Genomic DNA, 21,097 nt, shown 5'->3' with positions numbered 1-21,097 from the left:
TGTGGCTACCAGGGTAGTGAGTTCTTATAACTATGTAGTTGGGGAACAGACGTGCACACTGTAAATGCAGCTCCTGTGCTGAAATGGCTTGGCTGTCACCACAGCTGTGAAGAGGGCGCCTGTGACCTCTGAACCTGCTCTTTGCCACGTGGGAGCAGGCACTGCAGATCAGGCTACTGAAGCAGTAGGGCACAGGTGTACACTAAGCTTTTGGCATGGAGTTTGCTGAAAGGGGGGGGGGTCTGGTTTATTTATGTATTTATTTATTGAGCATTTGTTAGGCTCCTATACAACAAAATGGTGTTTACATGTGCCACAAGGTAAAGTGGAGAGGGATCAAAGGGCGTAAATAACAATGGCAGAAAAAACAGTAAAATGCAATCGTGGTCCTACTAGGCCTTGTGACATTTGGACGTGCAAGTGCAGTGAAGAGAAGTGCAGAGGGTAGGGGGTTGAGGGAGTGGGAGAAGGGTAAGGCAGACACTGGTGGGACCCTGGGAGGGAAGTGCAAAGGACTGCCAGGGTAGGAGCCGCTGCTGGCTAAGTGCTACAGTGCAGGTATCCGAAGGGTGGGAGGCACAGCTGCCAGGTAAATGGCCCACAAGGGCAGTGCTGGGGGAGGTTGATGGTGGCGACTGGTCAGGGGCTTGGTAACCTGTGTGATTCATGAAGGTCCAGGCCGCCAGTCTCAGCAGTACTGGGATGATTAGCAGGGAAGGGAAAGAGGGAAAAGGGTAGAGAAAAGCAGAGTTTGAGAAGTTTCCAGAATTTAAGGAGGTTTGGCTCGAGTCTGAGGGGGGCAGGGTGGCTGTTCCAAAGAGAGGCACCAGCCGAAGAGATAACCCCCCACCCACTCGCTGCTTGGAGAAGTGTTTGACAACCAGAAAGTTGGAATTAGAGGAGCAGAGGCCTCTAGCAGGGTGGTATTTAGGGAGAGAAAGTTGGAGATAGTGTGGTCCCAGGCCCCAGAAAGCCTTGTGGATGATGCAGAGGGACTTGAATTTGATCCTTGCAACCACCTGGTGCCAGTGGAGAGATCTTAGGGCTGGAGAGATACAGTCCCTGGGCTTGAAGCCCTATTCAAGATTAGGTGAAAGTGGCAAAGGGGGAGTTTGAAGAAGAGGCTGTTGCAGTAGTCCAGCCTAGAGAGGACCAGAGCTGGAAACATTGAGCTTCTAGGGAAAGGTGAGGAAAGGGAGAATGCCTCTAAGGAGGTGGAGCTGGAAGTGGGCTTCTTTACAAGGTCCAATATGTGAGATAGGATTGTATACAAATTGAATGTATTACAATTGACCGATTCACAATTGACCTTCTGTACAATTGACAGAATTTAAAAGGTCAATTAGGATATATATGCGGGGGGAAACCCCCTGCATCCCACCACCCAATCCAAACCCCCCGCAATAACTCCCCACCCCATCCCCCTACATTATTATAAACCCAAACCAACCCACTATATATATAATAATAACTAAATGGTCACTTGTACAGAAGGTCAACTAGGACCATTGAAATTCCATCAATTGTGTCAAAGGGTCAATTGTGATTGGTCAATTTGGGTAATACATGAGGAAGAGATCAGGTGAGCAAGAGGGGTGAGATAAATATTGAAGAGCCATGGCGGTAGGATAGAGCCCTGGGGGACCCAGCAGGTAGAGATTGACGTGGTGGAGGAGAAAGGGTCCATATGCCACTGGGAGGGTGTTACATCTTCCACGTCCACGTCCTCTACCTTACGAACTCCTGTGTTTCCCACTGACCCACGTTTCCACACACCCACATTACGCAGCTCCCGAGGCTTACCTCTGGGCGCGCAGACAAGGCGCCACCAGTGCATTCGGGTCCATGGCAGACTCGGTGTCTATCGCCCTTCTCTCCATTGGAAATGTAATTGGAGGTTCCCATTTGGCCGCAATCACCGTTGCCCATGTGGACCTGATCGTGACGTGAAGAGACCAAACGCAATCGGTATCACGTGACGACCCCCACGCCTCCACGTTCCTTGTTGAACATCACGTGACTTTCCACACTGGTTTAAATGCATTCAGAAACACTGACATGGTGCTTCACAGCTGGTCTTTCTCTTGGACATTGCCACGCTTTGAATCTACCAGGAAATTTATGGTTATTCGACAACGGTTTTGCTTAACGGATTGCTCTCTCTACGCCCTGAACTTGCCTTGAACTCTATCGGAACTCTTGGTTACTTGACAACGGCTTGCTTAACGGATTGCTCTCTCTACGCCCTGAACTTGCCTTGAACTCTACCGGAACCCTTGGTTACTTGACAACGGCCTGCTTAACGGATTGTTTCCTCTACGCCCTGAACTTGCTTTGAACACTATTGGAACTTTTGGTTACTCGACCACGGCCTGATTAACGGATTTTCTCCATGAACCACGACTCTTTGGATCCTGGGCCTATGGCCTTTCACTAGGCATTTGCCTGATCTACACCTATCCTAACCTGACTTCAGGGCCAATCACTCACCCACATACAGTGCACATAGGTAAGAACGTTTAGTTTCCATTTTCTAGATACTCTGTGAATTGCATTTCACCTTGTACTAATCCCTCCTTGCCTTACAGCGCTCAAAGGGTCCTTCCGGCAGTTCCTGACTACAACCTCGACAAACTACCACACCTGTGGCTCCAAGGACTGCACAGGCAGTATTCCTATAATTGCCTGTGTGGTACTTGGGGACGGAGGTATTCATATCTGCACGACCGGCAACATTGTAACAGACTGTGAAGCCTTCCCGGTTCGTTCGGACTATGAATCCCTCCGCCGGGGACCCTGTGACCGCGTTAATGCAGGCCCTAGAGGCCCTTAGGACCGATATGGCCACTGCCACGACCGCCATTCACCACCGCCTTGATGCCCTCCAGAGTACACGTTTTCCCTTGCCCGGTGATGACGATGAACCCGGTCCTGCCTCTCCAGCCCAGCCTGCCCCGACTTCAGCCCCCGTTCCCGTTCCCACTCAAGTGCTGCTTCCATTGACCCCCCCTCTTGCTGCTCCAGAACGCTTCCAAGGCGAACCCCGGAAATATTGCACCTTCATAAATCAGTGTAAATTACACTTCTTATGCAAACCTCAGGCTTTCCCCGACTCTGTCACTAAAGCCGCTTTCCATCTGCGTCATTTGTCCGGGGTAGCTGCCACAGGCAAATCCATTGTTGGAAAATGATCACCCTGCCTTATACGATTTCGATCTGCTGGTCACAGAAATGGCAAAGGTATTTGATACCCGTTACAAGGCCCAGGCACGGGACCTGGAATTACTTGATCTCACACAGGGTAGGCAAACACTGATAGACTATATCACCCGTTTTAACCAATTGGCCGCAGAAACCTCTTGGCCAGAGGAAAAAAAGGCGATCGTTTTCTACCAGGGCTTGTCCAATGCCATGAAGGATGCCCTGTCGGTGGTTCCTGCTCTGCCTTCTGTTTTTTCAGATTTAGTTGATCTCACCCTGCAGTTAGACGCCCACAGATCCGAGCGGAAGGCAGAAGCGACATTCACTAGTCACTCTTCCCCGGCCCCTCCATCTACCAGTCCTGAACCCATGCAAATAGGCGGGGTCCGCAGTCCAATAACACCAACCGAAAGAGAACGTCGGCGGACGGATAACGCTTGCTTTTATTGCGGACTCAACGGGCATTATGTGAAAGAATGCCCTCGACGTCCCAGAAACAAGAATCCGCTTTTTCAGAAGGCTCGCCCATGAGAGAGGGGGCACCGGCGAGCCCTTCATTAACCCCTACTGAACCCGCCTTCGGTCCAATCAGACCCATAGTAGTTCAGGCCTTATTAAAACCAACCAGGGAAATCACACACACTGTCTATCCTGTGATCGATTCAGGGGCCACTGGCTGCTTCATGGACATCGCTTTAGCCCATAGTCTTAACCTACCGCTAATAAAAAAAGAGCATCCTGAACCCGTACAAGCAGTCGATGGCACGTCACTGACTTCTGGCCCGATCAGACACCAAACTGCCCCTCTTGAGATGGTAATACAAGGCACACATAAAGAGACTCTGTCATTCGATCTCATCACTACACTGGTAGTGATGAGATATCATTTTAGGCATCATTGATTGCGTATCATTTTAGGTATCATTTTAAGCATCCCCTGGTTGAGGCAACATAACCCTTTGATCAATTGGGGAACAGGTCACGTATCGTTTGAATCAGAGTTATGTCAACATTTTTGCCTGATAGATTCAGACTCCCTTGTTTCCCCTGCCACGATTCTTGGCGCCATGGCCTCCTCCCGACTCACTGATGACACAGCAGAGGTTACCACCTTACATACCGTAGGGGCCATCTCGGTTAGCATTCCTGTTGAATACCAGGATTTCCACATGGTTTTTGATAAGGCATCCGCGGAGGGTTTGCCCCCGCATAGGACCTACGATTGTCCTATTGATCTCATTCCAGATGCCCCCATACCAAAGGGGAGGATTTACTCGTTGTCACCTTCCGAGGAACAAGCCCTGAAGGAATACATACAGCAGGCTCTGCGTTTAGGTCATATTCGTCCCTCCTGTTCCCCGGCTGCTAGCCCCATTTTCTTTGTGCCAAAGAAGGAAGGTGATCTACGCCCGTGCGTGGACTATAGACGATTGAATGCTATCACCAACAAAAACAGGTATCCTATTCCACTCATTTCTACGCTGTTAGATAAGTTAACAGCCGCCTCTATCTTTACCAAGTTGGACCTGAGAGGGGCATACAATCTGATCCGTATGCGGCGGGGGGGGGGCGAGTGGAAAACGGCCTTTTGTTCGCGACAGGGGTTGTTTGAATACACCGTGATGCCCTTTGGGCTCTGTAACGCTCCTGCCACATTCCAACGCTTCATCAATGATGTATTATCTGACATTCTTGATGTATTCGTGGTGGTCTATTTGGATGATATCTTGATCCTCTCATCCTCTCTGGAAGACCATATCGGGCATGTAAGAGAAGTCCTCTCTCGCCTCAAAAGAAACGCTTTATTCGCCAAACCTGAAAAGTGTTTGTTTCATTCTCAAGAAGTAGAGTTTTTAGGTTTTCACATTACACCCAGTGGGTTGACCATGAATCAGGCAAAAGTACGTGCAATCACGGAGTGGCCTACCCCCGTCAACCTCAAACAACTCCAATCGTTTCTCGGTTTTGCCAACTTTTACAGGCGATTCATCGCCGGCTTTTCTGCCATCATTTCTCCCCTGACTGCCCTCACCAGCCCTCGTGTCCCCTTTATCTGGACACCTGACCACCAAGAAGCCTTCGAGGCCCTCAAGTCTAGGTTTGTTTCTGCCCCTGTACTACAACACCCTGATCCGGAGGTGCCGTTTGTTGTAGAGGCGGATGCCTCCTCTTTCGCGTTAGGCGCTATTCTTTCTCAACCTTGTTCTGCTACTGGGCTTTTGCATCCTATAGCTTATCATTCACGAAAATTCTCGACAGCCGAGTCCCATTATACCGTAACAGAAAAGGAACTGTTGGCCATTAAGGATGCACTTCAAACCTGGCGTCACCATCTCATGGGGGCAAAGCATCAAACGGTGGTGTACACAGATCATAAAAACCTGCAGGATCTTGCCTCTCTGAAATGTGTGAACAGTAGGCAGGTGCGTTGGCATTTATTCTTCGCAGCATTCAATTTTGTGGTAAAGCATAGGCCAGCTCTTGCTCATGGTAAAGCAGATGCACTTTCACGTTCTCCTGGGGGAGTTTCGCTTTCCACGTTTCCGGACACATTATTGGGAAAGGGCCATGTCATCTGCTTATGTACACCGACCCCAACCATGCTTACCACGATTAAAGATTGGACCTGCCAACACCCGCACATACTCACTGAATGGGACATTACACTCCAGGAGGGACTGCCATTCATTCAAGGGAAATTATTCCTCCCCACTAGCGATGTACGCAATCAAGCACTTACCTGGTCTCATGATGCTGCCATTAACGGACATCCAGGGCAACAACGTACCTTGGAGTTGTTACGACGCTGGTGTTGGTGGCCGTCAATGAGAAGGGATGTAGCGAACTATGTAAACGCCTGTGCGATCTGTGCCCAATGTAAAAGTCGCAGGGGACGTCCTTTGGGTTTGCTCCAACCTTTACCCGTTTCCCCCATACCATGGCACACAGTCTCTATGGACCTTATCACAGACTTACCCCGCAGACAGGGGTATGATACCATCTGGGTCATCGTTGATTCTTATACTAAAATGGCCCGTTTCATTCCCTGCACTGGCGTGCCATCAGCTCCGACCTTGGCCCGTTTGTTTTTTAGGTCTGTCTTTTGTCTTTTCGGCCTCCCACAAGTCATCATATCAGATCGTGGTACACAATTCACGTCCTGCTTTTGGCGTTCTCTGACCAAGCTCCTGGGTATTGATGCCCGCTTCTCCTCAGCCTATCACCCGGAAAGTGATGGCAGACGGAAAGGGTGAATCAGGCTCTAGAACAATATCTGCGCTGCCTGACCCTTCAGTATCAAGATTCCTGGTTCGATCTGCTCCATCTCGCTGAATTTGCCTACAATAATGCATGGCACTCGGCCACCGGCTTTTCTCCTTTCTATTCCATGTATGGCCAACAACCACGTACCCTTCCACTTCCGGACTTTCCTTCTGCCACCCCTGCTGCTACTGCTTGTGCCCGCGATCTAACTAAGGTTCATGCCCAAACCATGATCTATCTCCGTGAGGCACAGACGGTTATGAAGAAGAAGGCAGACAGGAAACGAGCAGTAGCACCTGTGTCTCATGTAGGGGACCGGGTTTGGTTGTCAACTCGCCACTTACACATCCCGGGCTGTCGCAAACTTCTGCCCCGCTTTGTCGGCCCCTACAGAATTGTTAAAGTCCTGAACCCTGTTGCCTTGCGCCTTGCTATTCCATCTGCTTGGCGTATACACCCGGTTTTTCATACTTCTCTCCTTAAACCATACCTTGCCCCTACCCGGGTTCATACTCCCCCTGCTCCTGTTTCAGTCTAAACACCCGATGTCTTTGAGGTCAGTGCCATTTTGGGTTCCCGTCTGCACAGAGGTCGGCTCCAATACCTCGTGGATTGGTTGGGCTATGGTCCGGAGGAGCGCTCTTGGGTTCCATCTCGGGACGTCCAGGCCCCGCTTCTTGTTGCGCGCTTCCATAAGGACCATCCCTCCTGCCCACGAGGTTGTGGGCCTTTGAGGGGGGACTCTGTTACATCTTCCACGTCCTCTACCTTACGAACTCCTGTGTTTCCCACTGACCCACGTTTCCACACACCCACATTACGCAGCTCCCGAGGCTTACCTCTGGGCGCGCAGACAAGGCGACACCAGTGCATTCGGGTCCATGGCAGACTCGGTGTGTATCGCCCTTCTCTCTGTTTTCAATGTAATTGGAGGTTCCCATTTGGCCGCAATCACCGTTGCCCATGTGGACCTGATCGTCACGTGAAGAGACCAAACGCAATCGGTATCACGGGACGACCCCCACGCCTCCACGTTCCTTGTTGAACATCACGTGACTTTCCACACTGGTTTAAATGCATTCAGAAACACCAACACGGTGCTTCAAAGCTGGTCTTTCTCTTGGACATTGCCACGAATTGAATCTACCAGGAAATATATGGTTATTCGACAATGGTTTTGCTTAACGGATTGCTCTCTCTATGCCCTGAACTTGCCTTGAACTCTATCGGAACTCTTGGTTACTTGACAACGGCTTGCTTAACGGATTGCTCTCTCTACGCCCTGAACTTGCCTTGAACTCTACCGGAACCCTTGGTTACTTGACAACGGCCTGCTTAACGGATTGTTTCCTCTACGCCCTGAACTTGCTTTGAACACTATTGGAACTTTTGGTTACTCGACCACGGCCTGATTGACGGATTTTCTCCACGAACCACGACTCTTTGGATCCTGGGCCTATGGCCTTTCACTAGGCGTTTGCCTGATCTACACCTATCCTAACCTGACTTCAGGTCCAATCACTCACCCACATACAGTGCACATAGGTAAGAACGTTTAGTTTCCATTTTCTAGATACTCTGTGAATTGCATTTCACCTTGTACTAATCCCTCCTTGCCTTACAGCGCTCAAAGGGTCCTTCCGGCAGTTCCTGACTACAACCTCGATGAACTACCACACCTGTGGCTCCAAGGACTGCACAGGCAGTATTCCTATAATTGCCTGTGTGGTACCTGGGGACGAAGGTATTCATATCTGCACGACCCACAACATTGTAACAGAGGGGCAGTTAGTGATGAAAGACGTCAGCCAGTCCAGTGCCCGGTCTGTGATGCACAGGGTGTTGCAGAGCCATTTTATGACAATGGAATGGTTGACCGTGTGAAAGTCAGAGGAGAGATCGAGGAGAATGAGAACATCAGGGGAGCTAGAGTCAAGATTTGCAAGTATGTCTTCACAAGTGTTCAGAACGGCAGTTTCCGGGCACCCGGAATCCAGATTCATGATCATGGAGGCAACAGATGAGTTCAGTATGAAGGATCAGTTGGCAGAGGACCAACTTCTCCAGGAGTTTACCAAGGAAGGGGGTGGTGGACATAGGGTGATACTTGACCGGACCAGAAGGGCCAGCAGATGGCTTTTTTAGGAGAGGGTGCACAAGGGAGTGCTTGAGAGATAGAGGGAAAGAGCCAGTGGCGAAGGAGTGGTTGCAGAGGTAGGCAGGAGCCGGGGTGAGAGAGGAGATGTCATCCTTAATGGTTCTAGAAGAGCAGGGGAGCACCAGTTAGGATGAGGCCTTCATAGAGCTGACAACTTTAGGGACCTCATCAGGTTTTATGAGCAGGAGGGAGGAGAGTGCAGGAGGTGGAGGGAGGGGAGCCCAGGAAGGCGGAGGAACAGGAGCAGGAGAGGAGGTGGGGGACGTGGAGAGTCAGGACAGGATGTTCTGAGTTTTAGATGTGAAATGGGAGGCCGAAGTGGTGCAGAATGCCCTAGAAGGAAGGGGAGAGGTGGAGACTTCAGTTGGATTGGCGAGTTCCTTGCAGATTTTGAAAAATGCAGCCGTATTTTTAGTGGCTCCAGAGATGCAGGCTTGGATGTGGACCATCTTCTTGGGGCAGATAGAAAAACGGTATTGCCCTTGGAGCAGGCGACAGGCCAGTTTGTCAAAGGATTAACCCGATGTTGCCACTTCCGCTCAGTAACTCGGCACTTACGTTTCAGAGATGCTAGATCAGAGTCATACCAGCTGTTACGCTTGGAGGCAGATTTCAAGTGGATCCTCCTGACAGGGGCAAGGATGCAGAGGGTGTTAGAGATAGGAAGGTAGAGGTTAGCAAGGACAGAGTCAGAGGGAGAGTCAGAAGTAGGTGTGGGAGGGGGGATGAAAGTGGAGGCAAAATCAGCGACTGACACTCGCTTCATTGGTTGAATGATGGCGAAGGAGGCAGACAGTGCAGGGGGTGGCTCAGACAGAGGGCTGAGGGGCCCCAAGTGGGAGGAGAGGAGAGACTGGTCAGACCAGGAGAGGGCGGAGGTGACAGGGTTAGAGATAGGGAGGTCTCCAGAAATGAAGGCATCCAGAGTGTGTCTGGCTGAATGGGCTGGGCCAGAAGGAAGAATAATGTGAGAGAGGGGAGTCACAGAGGTCAAGGAGCATTGAAGTGGCTGATTCAGGAGAGTCGAGGTGAATATTGAAGTCACTGAGGAGGAGGAGTTTGGAAGAAGAGGTCAAGTTGGAGGTAGAGAGGTAAGCCCATTTAGAGTTAAAGAGAGAGATAGGGCTAGGGTTCCTCTAGATTATAGCGAGGGTGAGTGAAAGAGCAGGAAATACCCCTAATTTACAGACGAGGCATTCAAAAGGGGAGTAAGATTGAGTAGGTATGATAGAAGCAGGGACTCACTCAAGGAAAATCAGGGCCACTCCACCTCCGGGTCAATTGAGCCTGGGTTTGTAGACCCCAGGAAGGAGAGTGTCAAGAGCAGTGTCATAGCTGGCATTGAACCACATCTCAGTAAGGGCAAGGACATTGAGGTCAAAGTCTTCAAGAAGGAGACAGATATCTGAGGAGTGTTTGACAGAAGAACAAGCGTTCAGAGTAGCTAAGTGAAGCTGAATACCACCTTTTCCGTGGAGGGGTAAAGAGGTGAGGTACTCCCGTTGTCAGTGGTGAGAGGTTAGTGGGGTGAAGGAAGGAGTAGTAGCAGGAGAAGGGAGGAATTTAATGAGAGAGGACAGGCGCATGTCAAGGAGGAGTATAGTAGGTTAAGAATCTTGGGTCATGATAGTGCCATTGTGATTTATATTAATGATGCACCTAGAGGATGAGCAGTATGCCAAGAGTACTTCCCATTTAGTGCCACCATTAATGGGTTAGGAGGAGAAAGGGGAGAGAGTGGAGACCAAGCGGGGTGTCCATAGGTCCAGGCATGGGACAGAAAAGCGGATGTTGGTAATAGTCCGCCTGGAAGTGTCATTGACATAGGTGTCAGCAATAGGTAGGCTGGATTCGAGGCCAGGAAAGCTTTTTTAAACTTTTTTCTTCTAGACTTCATGAGATCGGATAGGTGATAGAGTACCAGTTAGAAATTATATGGGAGCTAGAGAGTGCCATGTAAGTAGAGGGGAGAGAGAAAGACAAGGGAGCTGCACAGTTCACAAATAAACTTACCGGGCGGCCTAGCAGCCAAACAGACACAGATGAAGGAGGTGCTTTAGTCAGGACATGCAAAGGGTAGCAGAAAATTAAGTACCAGGACTGGGTGGACGCTAAAAATGCAGTAGAAAACTAATACTGTGCAGGTTGAAAGGCACAACTGAGTTGGATTATTGGTTATTAATATATATCAATATATTATTGATGAAAAGAAAAGACATCACTTCTACACCCTTGTCAGATGACAATGCTTCACAGCTAGTGATCAAAATAGGACAGTAGGAAACACATGAAAGACATACGCCAAACTGTATTACACAGGTCTATTGTGCCTCTCCTAGGGCCCTACCCCTTCAGCATTGACTCACTGAGCCCCTGGTTCTGCGTTGCATACCCCCACGCTACCTAATTCTACTGTGCTACCTACATTTGTAATACCTAAACCAGACCATATTATTTGTGTCTGTCCAACTGCATTTAGTGCCCTCTTTCTATCGAATTATCTGGTCCCCCGGGACTACATGTGCCCACCAGCCAACTTGCCTGATGCCTGTTAAGTATCCCCTGTGACACCCCTCACCTTAACATACCACTACCCAACAACCTAAGACCTGTTCTAGCACTATGTACGCCTTTGCCCTATTACTTAGCAAGTACTCAAATAGGCATAATTCATACTGAATCGCTTTTCCTAATCATGACCAATAACAGCCGCCTATGTACGCCTAGCTCCCCAGAATACACCTGCACAGTAAACTCTGTCTCTAATCCACTCCCCATTCAACTTGTGAATAGTGACCCTACCAATAATCGCACACCTTGCACCACATTGGCTAGGAACAAAAGACTTAGAGCCAGATTACCTAGATTGTACGACCCTTCAACTTCCAAAACAACTAAATAAACTAACCTTTCCTTAGCAAATACCACCAAGAAATACCACAAACACAATCTGAACAATGTCAACACTACTATTGTTCGCCCCACTTTACACAAGGAAAGAAACAAGACCTGCCCTACTAATCGCATGATCAATACATCCTGGATCACCAAAATAAACTCCCCCACTGGTATCCACTCTTGCCCGAAGTCCAAAATATTTCAAGACATTCCCTCTGCCTGCCTGACACATATCACCACCCCCAATCTCAAAGAGGCGTTAGTCAATGCTAGATCACTTGTAGCACACACCTCTGAGATTGCTGACCAGATCACGGCAAACAAACTTGATTTCTTAGCCATAACCGAATCATGGCTACACTCAGCCGCAGGCCCTACCATCTCTCTTACCGTCCCAGATAATTACAATATATTAAGAGCAGATAGAAAGGATGCTAGAGGTGGCGGTATTGCTATTATCGCTAAAGCCAACCTAGCCATGAGAATAATCCCATCCCCAGAACTTAGATCTTGCAAACTCCTCACGATCAAACTACCTACTTCCAAAGCCAGTGCTCTAACCATAAACCTAATTTATAGACCCCCAGGACCAATTGGATCCTTCGAAGAGGACATCTCCTCTATCCTATCAGAGAATACCAAAGTCTCGTCCCAAATACTTCTACTAGGGGACTTCAATCTCTGGTTCAATTACCCTAACGACACACATGCCTTATCCATTGCCAACATTCTCCTTGGCTTCACACAAAAAGTGACACAGGCCACCCATGACAAAGGCAGAACACTTGACTGAGTGGAAGACCTAAACTGTGATTCATCTATCTTATCCATCACACCTCAAACCTGGACAGACCATTTCCTCCTCACCTTCTCCCTTTCAAGTAACATTCTCTGTCCCAAACCTAACACAATGGCTCCCCCAGCCCTACCTGCAATAAAAAGAATATCACAGCAGACAGGGCTTACCGCTTATAATCCCTGTCCTTAACGCATTGCCAGAATCTTCCGACCCTAATACTCTGGTTAACAGTGTTTGGTGACAGATAGTCAAACTGGAAAAAAGGTAATTTGTTAAATCAAATATCACCACAAATGAAAGAGTCGCCTTGTCAGCCTTTAAATCTTTCTTAACCCTTACCATCAAACCTGCTGACAAAGAAGGGGGTATAGTAACCATGAACACTGATAAGTATAATGCAGAAATCACTGGACAACTTCAGAATCACACATGTTATCATTCACTTTCTCATTAACACACTATGGAGATTCAGGGCTGGATAGTGTCCCTTGCTGCTAAAGTACGAGAGGTAGAGTTGATCACACAAAAAGAAGCAGAGATAGAACCTAGCATTCCGACAATATATGTTCTCCCAAATATTCACAAGAATTTAAATCATCCCCCCAGAGGCCATATAGTGACAGGGATTGGCTCTATTTTCTTTAGCCCTTTTGCAACTTTGTAGGTTTATAGATTTGTTTCTGAAAACATCATAGAATTTATCCCATTATACCCAAAGTTATGATGCACACCATTCAGATTATGGAGAACAGGACATTCAATCCACAAACACATCTATAAGTCACCTTAGATGTTGAGAGTCTCTACACAAATATCCCCAAGGATGAGGCCATTAATATTGTTGCCTTCACCTCAAATCAGAGGGATGATCCACAGCTGCTACAGACAGAATTCTTAACGAATCTCACTGAGATCAGTATGAAAAAAAGTCTTCATCATTCAAACACAATATAAAACTATACCACCATGTCAAAGGGGACAAATATTGGTACCATGTTTTCCCCCAGTATTCCAAACCTTTACATGCATTTGTTCGAAAGATCATTTGTATCGGCAGAAGTGAATTTACATACTCCACACATTAATTTATGGTGAAGATTCGTCAATGACATGATAATGATTTCGGAGGGTTCTGAGGAAACTCTCAAATTGTTTCACCAATGGCTGAATAATTTCACCTCACACTTCTAGTTTTGCATACAGTGCAGCCAAACCAACATATCCTTTCTGGATCTTCACATCTGGCAGGAAAATGTTTTTTTGAAAATGAAATAATTTGCCAAAAAACGGACAGGAACACATTACTATACTGGATTAGTTAACACCCAGAGTCTCAAAACTTCACTCCTTCATGGACAATTCCTGCAGGATAAAAGAAACTCCACTGACTATTCTGACTTATTTCAGTAAGCATCTACCTCAAGAATAAGCTCCAAGAGAGAGGGAACCCCCAGCAAGTTATCGCTGATACATACCAATAAGCCAAATATAAAGACAGAGAGCATTTACTACATCTCAGGGAGAAATTACAAAGTACCAATTGCATCACAAGTGTCACTACATTTAATCCGAATAGTGACTGCATTAGCAGGATAATCAGACAAAACTGGAGAATTCTAACAGAAGGGGGGTCAAAGTAATACATTTCTGTTGTTTGCTTGCAAAGAGGCCTCTCTCTTAAACAAACTGTGGTCAGGATTTATGGAGAACGAAAAGTCTGGTCTGTTAGCAGGTGCTGGGGATTACCAGAAATCTGGTTGCATTACCCTTGTGGAATGTGTGTGTTTTGTCACACCACTATGGCCTCAAAACATTTTGAGCACAAAAATCAGAAATGGGAATGCAGGTTCCATTCCAATTGCAAGTCCAGCAATTTGATATATTAAACCAAATTCTACATAGTTTATACAACTTCCAAAATGTCAGTGCGCCTGAATGAACATAGATCATGCATCAGGGCGAGGTTATCGTCCAATAAACATTACATATTGTGTAGAGCATTCTCATCGAAATACTGAGATGATTGGTATCTGACTCTTGAGTTTCACACAACTAATTACCCAATTCATCAAATGTACGTATGTACCTGCATGAGTGCTTATTGGTGAATCCCTTCAATAAATCATATTATTGTTGGATGTCACCCCGTTAGTTGCCTTTCGTTTCAACTAGTTGGTCATTCGACAACAGTCATCGTTAGCTACATGCTAGGTACATTAAAAGATGGCAATGTATTTTTCAAAAAGGCCCTAGAGATCAAACCATGTTGTCATCACATATTGATACATAACATCCCTGGGGCTAACTGTGTATGCACAATCCATCAACCACGTGCATTGCAATTAATTTGTCAGTGCAGCGGCTGACAGCTCCCCATACATGGATTGAAGCGGGTGTAGCTGTGGACCGATAGCTGCTAACTCAGGGTAAGCACTCATAATTGACAATCGGTTGGAGTTTTATCTCTGTTAAGTCTGTATATTTAACCTCTTCTTCTTACACCCTTTAGATACGTAGCTTAAATTGTACTAAAATGCCTATTACCCTGTTGTAATTACACATAGTAAGTCACTATAGACTCTGGATTGTTCCATATGGTGATTTGGCTTTCACACTCTGGCCCTGATTCCCAGAGCGTTTTCCAATGGGGTTTTGCCATTATAAAACGCTTCTGTCAATGATACCCTATGTTTGTTATCTATCCTCCTTTAGGACCAGTGTCTTTACTCCTAGCTTCACACAGTTGGATACAGGTGTTTGTGCTGATTAATATCTTTGTTTAAATAGTGCAGCTGTTCACAGCATTGCCTCATTGAGATCACCAGCATCATTACTTGTTTCACTTATTATTATCTGGCTTAATCATCTCACTGTCAATTGATTCAGTGTTGTCTGATTTGGCAGCCATTTCTTTATTTAGACTGTAGAGGTGGAGCCAAGTGCCTCTGCCGGAAGTCGGCCCCATTTTGCTTATATGTTGGAAACCAGAAATAGCAACATGCATGACGCCAATAATGGTCCCTATACTGCACAGAATCCTCGAAACAAGGTATCCATTGAGAAAGCCATATATGATGTACCCGTGGAGAAATGACAGTCTCTTAAAGGAGGGTCCAGAAGAAGTGTGAAGATGAACGAAAGAGAAGACTGGTGACATCACATGAAGCAGAAATGACGCACCCCGAAGAGATGCCAATGAAGAAGGTGAATATACCTTATAGAATATGATGGCAAAGTGAAGAATTAAGCAACATTTCATGTGCGGAATGAATATTGCATGTGCAGAGAGCACTGAAGAAAATGCAAGCCATTTTACAATTGTACAGATGTTAAAACACAAGTAGACTAAGTAATCATGAAGGCTGGCTATACGTAGTGAATAGACTGCAGGCGGTGCCGCAAATATATAGAATCTGGATGTTCCAAGTCGTGTTTTAGAAAACTAGGACCCCATGAACAGAAGGGCTGAAAGTGTGGCACAGTAGAAGAAAACAGTGGACAATGAGGAAAGATTCAAGAAAGCTTCTCTGTCCCAGTGTCAAGGGTTGGGGCAGCCAAGAAACTGGTTATCTATTTGAGGAGATACAATGAACGTGAGAAGCAAGGCGAGCTCCAGTTGAGGTGTAATGGAAAAACACTAGAAGCGCCAGGTTTTATTAACTTAATAGTGTTAAAGACGAAAGAAAGAGCTCAAACACAGTCTCTGATCACATGGTCTAGATGAAAATAGACTTTGGGCAAGCTACACCAAGACTTGAAGATAAGACCATGTTCACACTCCCTTCTATTCTCAGGCACAGTGTTACTTTGCAAGGCCAAGTTCAAAGACAATTCGAATGGCAGACAGCAGGAGTGATGATGGATGATGGGCTAAATGGGTGGGGAGGAATGGTCAAGTCCACCCACAAACCCTTTGGGTTCCAGTTTGCGTGATGCTAGCGAGTGGGATATTCGAGAAGGGTGCAAGCATGCCAACCAATCATAGAGGGCCACATAGCAAAGAGCCCTATAATTTGAGACCCAATGAAACATTGTGTATTTTATGACACTGAAGATAACTTGCACTATGGCTGGGCATAGCTGTCCACATGACCTGAGAGGCCCAATCACAATCCTATCCCCCATAGAAAGTATACCTAGATGTTCCCTGTAGACCAACCACAATCCAATTAAGTGTTCTTATTTTTCCACGTAGTATGACGTCAATGATGACAAGTTTTTACTATATAACTGTGTTTTTTCATGTAAATCGCTGAGAGACTTGCGCAAACGTCTGTTGGTATCCGTTGTACTCCCTGTTTCAGATAATTGTTAATAAAACTGCTAAAGGTTTTCCAACTGCCTGAGTCAGTCTTATTATTGGTGTAAGAGTAAAATCTGCATCCCCATCCATCCCATATAGCACTACCTCGCTTAAAGGGCCTACGGGTTCAAGACGTTGACCACTGAGCTCGTGGTTGTTGTGTTTTCACATATGGCACTTTTCCAAACAGAATAACGTGATTATGTACACGGTACAATTTAAGCACATTTAATCATTGACATGAGCCATATCTTTGTTCTAAATTTAACAGAATTACTTGAACACAAATGTAGTCCTACAAAATCATTAACACCTGAACATGGGTCTACTGTTGGTTTGTCATCTCTATGATATACACACTGATCAACTGACATGTAAGACCTGATGGAAACATGGAAGGGTGTGACCCATTAATCATTAACGTATGATAATAATGTGTGGTAATACCACTGTAAGCCACTATTGTGCATCCACCCACTCCCTGTAATGGTGAAACAATTGTCAACGGTATTCCAGATGTCAAATAACAACAGTGGCATCCTCATCATGGATGCTAGTGAGGTTATTTAGAGTGCATATTGAAGGCATGAATAATTGTTGAACTGAAATGATTAGGTGTCAAATACCAAATTTAGGCATTAAGGGTTCCATAACGTGTTGATTATAGTCATAATGTTTTCTGTATGACGGTTTAATCCTCTGTTGTGCCTCTACATGTGATGCACAATTTGGTTTCTGCATAACTACATTTTGCACAACCCACACCAGGTTTCTTTCAAGTAATTTTCTCAATAAGGGGCCTACTGTGAGTATTGCTGTATTTTGAATGAGCTGACTTGGCCAAGGGGATTATCCTGTTCTCTTTGCGATCTTTCATCTGTGGTTCATATAGGATGGGCAGACTTGATAGCATTCTATAGGTCTCATATGTTACCAGCAAGTATGGTTCAGTTGCAGACTACCAAAGTGTTGGGGACTTGTCTGGGATGGTGTGCTGTGTCCGATTGGGCACAATCCCTCCTCCATTTTCAGTGGGTGGGGAAACACACAGACATGCTGTGGGGTTCACTCCCATGCACTTTCTATACATAATTGTGGAAACATACATAGTGTGCTCACCAGCTTCTACATGTGCGGCTGCCCCAACCTCTGCCTGAACAGATCCATTGATGCCCCACAGTGGCTGCCTTCGAATCCCAAACATGTAGATATGGTCCTCACACGGTTCCCTCTCCAGTTGCTAGGGACTACAGCCAGTGATCCAAGAAGATGGAGCATATTCTTCACTTCAGGTTATTCCACCTCCTCTCTTAACATTCCTAGTTGCATGCTGGTGTGCAGACACAGCCTGTCACGCACCCAGTCTGAAAGTGCTAAATGTTAAGAAGGGGCTGTTTTCATCATCCGGTGACCCACCATCCTCAGTGTCTTCTTGGCCACCTCATCCATAAGGACTGTGAGCTCACTCTCTGAGTATTTTAGGTTCCTATGCCTAGCATCTCCTCCCTACATTCCTGCAAGGTCCCCAGATTCAAGTCTGCCACTCATTCTCTCCGGATGGCATACAGGGACTCAGTTCACTGTGGATTACTTTATTTTAATTGCCGCACAGACATGTGTTCTTTTCCGGAAATGTGGAACATCCATTTCCGGGACTGATATTGCTGGATGCATAACTGAGCTTCTGTTTATTTTTATTGCAGTGTCTGACTGTTACCGCTTCTAGTAGGGCTATTTACGGGATTTACAGGATTGTCTTTGCCAGGTATTTTACTACCACACTTGTAATCAGCCTCAGAATATTTGCCTTTTTTGCCTCATTGTCGTTTGTGGGTGGTTACTGACAGGTGCACTCATGACCCATCAGTCAAAATCCAAATAGGCAGAAAATATTGCGATGTTTCTATGTTTAAAGGTTTTTGTTTGATAAAACAGGTAAAAGAGTAATATAATTGATACAACAAATGTTTTAGGGTATAGAACGTATAAAAATAAATACATAAACAATAGAAACATCATGTACATATGCTCCCCAAGTATAAGTAAACTACCATTATATGAAGAAGAACATTTTGAATAAGGGGGGAACAGAAAGACAAACAAGACAAAAACAAAAAAAAGGACAGGACATGTACCAGATGGGGGGGTCGGTAGGGGAGATGCAGAATCATTCAAAAAAAGGTTATGCTCACGGAGTATTAATGGTAGTCCATATCAGATAGGAAGTAAAGAAAGGACTGCCATTTCTTATTAATAATAGTGCCATGTATGAAAAAGCTACCAAAGATAAGAACTTCAAAATGGTTTGACATGCTGACATTACATAAACATGTGTTTAAAGAGCCCTGAGAGTTTAAGCAACGCCATCAATTATCATTGAGTACGTTTTCATTTGAAAAGTAAAACAGGGTAATACAAGCTCTATGGTGAAAAAAGAAGAGAGTTTTATGTAGGCTGGCAGAAGGAGCTATGTTTCCATTGAGGGGGCCAGCATAGTTAATTGTCAGGTAGTATACAGTCTTGATGCCAGTCGCTGTGAAGGTGATCAGCACTTGGGGTAGTAGATGCTAGATATAAGGTTTTATAAAACATGGAAGCAGTAATGTCAGGGTTAAGCAAATGTAGTGTCTTTGCGCATTAGGTATATTGGAATCATACATTAAAAACTCATAGTTCTCCACAATTGCAAAGATAATAATCAGATACTGTTTCAAGAAAGAGATAAGCATTTGGAACATAGTGGCAAATTCATTAAAAGTTATTGGAACACCTTGTAGAAAGAATTGATTGCAAAATGTAATACCTCCGCAGAGCCATGGTTTCGACCAGATGGATTTCCCTTTGATTTTAATTAAGGTATTAAGCCAAATAAAGGGAGAGGTGAATAAGTAGGGTTTTTCAATAAAGAGGAAGATATATAATCTAAGAAAATGTGCAGATCGGCGAACACAGGAGTATTTGGTATATTTATTTTGACTTTTGATGAGGTAAAAATCTGCAAGGGTTATAGGGGAAACCATAGCTCTTTCCAAGAGTACCCAGTTAGGTGCAAAACGTGGTTCGTCATGGGAAAACCATAGCAGCGTTTGCCTCAAGAACAAAAGTCATATGATATTTGTTGAAGTCAGGAAATCCCACACCACCCTGAATGCGGGATTTTTTTAAATTTGCTGTGAGAGATTCTATGTATTTTCTTTGCCCATAAGAATTTGGTTAGGCAAGAATCAATGGGTTTAAAAAAGGAGAAGGAAAGCGGGATTGGTAGCATATAAAGGAAAAAGAGAATAACGGGGTTTAATAGATTCCAAACGTCCCCACCAGGAGAGGCACAGAGGAGACCACAAGGTTACTAATTCATTGATTCCTGCTAGTAGGATCTTAGAATTTTGTCTTCGGATATTTTTACTGGATGCCGATATATGGATACCCAAGTATTTAAAGCCGTTTTGGACACCATTTCAAACCTAAGGTAGGGGTGTGGTGATGTATTGTACAATGTACATTGAGGGGAAGAATTTCAGACTTACCAATATTTAACTTGTAGCCCCATGCTAGGGAAAACCTTGAAATAATATCTAGTAGAAACTGAGCGCTACAGATTTTATAGAAATAGGAGCATGTCATCAGCGTATGCTGCGGTTTTGTTATGTAAGGGTCCACATTGAATTCCTAGAATAATATAATTTTGTCTAACTGCTTCTAAGAAGGGTTCTGGTGCTATTATGAAAAGAATCGGGGAAAAGGGTAATCCTAGAATCCCTCTAGATAGGGGGAAGTAGGAAGACATTTGTCCATTCACAAAGACTGTATTCTTAGGCTTAGAGTAGAGGACGCTAATCATAGAGAAAATTGGGGTACCAAAGCCACGTCAATTAAGAGCTTTGAACATATAATCCCATTCTACTGTATCAAAGGCTTTTTATGCATCAAGAGCTACAGCTGTGTGGGGGTCTTTAGACTTATGTATTATATCTAGGACATCCAGGAAAAGTCTAATGTTGGAAGAAGAAAGCCTACCCTTCACATAACCAACCTGGTCGTGGTTGAGTAAACCGGGTAAGAAAGGGAGAAGTCTATTGGCTAAGATATTAGAAAAGAGTTTACAATCTGTATTAATGAGGGAGATTGGACGATAGTTTTGGGGAAGTTCTGGGTCTTTGATGTGCTTTGGAAAGGCAATGAGCATTGCCTCTAGGAGATGTCCTTGCACCATGCCTTCCTTGATGAAATGGGTTTAGAGTTAATTGAGTTTAGGAACTAATACATTGTAAAAAAGGCTGAAAAAGTCAATAGGTAAACCATCCGGGCCAGGGGCTTTGCCCTTTCTGAGGTTTTTAATGGCTTGGTGTATTTCGGAAGAGGATATTGGGGCATTAAGTGATTGGAGATCTACTTGGGGATATGAAGTGTAGGAATATTATGAAGAAAGTCTCTAATGTGAGTATTATTTGGTGGAGATTCAGACATGTATAGA

This window comes from Ambystoma mexicanum, chromosome 6p (genome assembly GCF_040938575.1).
Source record: "Ambystoma mexicanum isolate Mex_15411 chromosome 6p, UKY_AmexF1_1, whole genome shotgun sequence".
NCBI lineage: Eukaryota > Metazoa > Chordata > Amphibia > Caudata > Ambystomatidae > Ambystoma > Ambystoma mexicanum.
The sequence above is the reverse complement of the archived record's forward strand: the minus strand, read 5'-3'. Positions refer to the sequence as shown.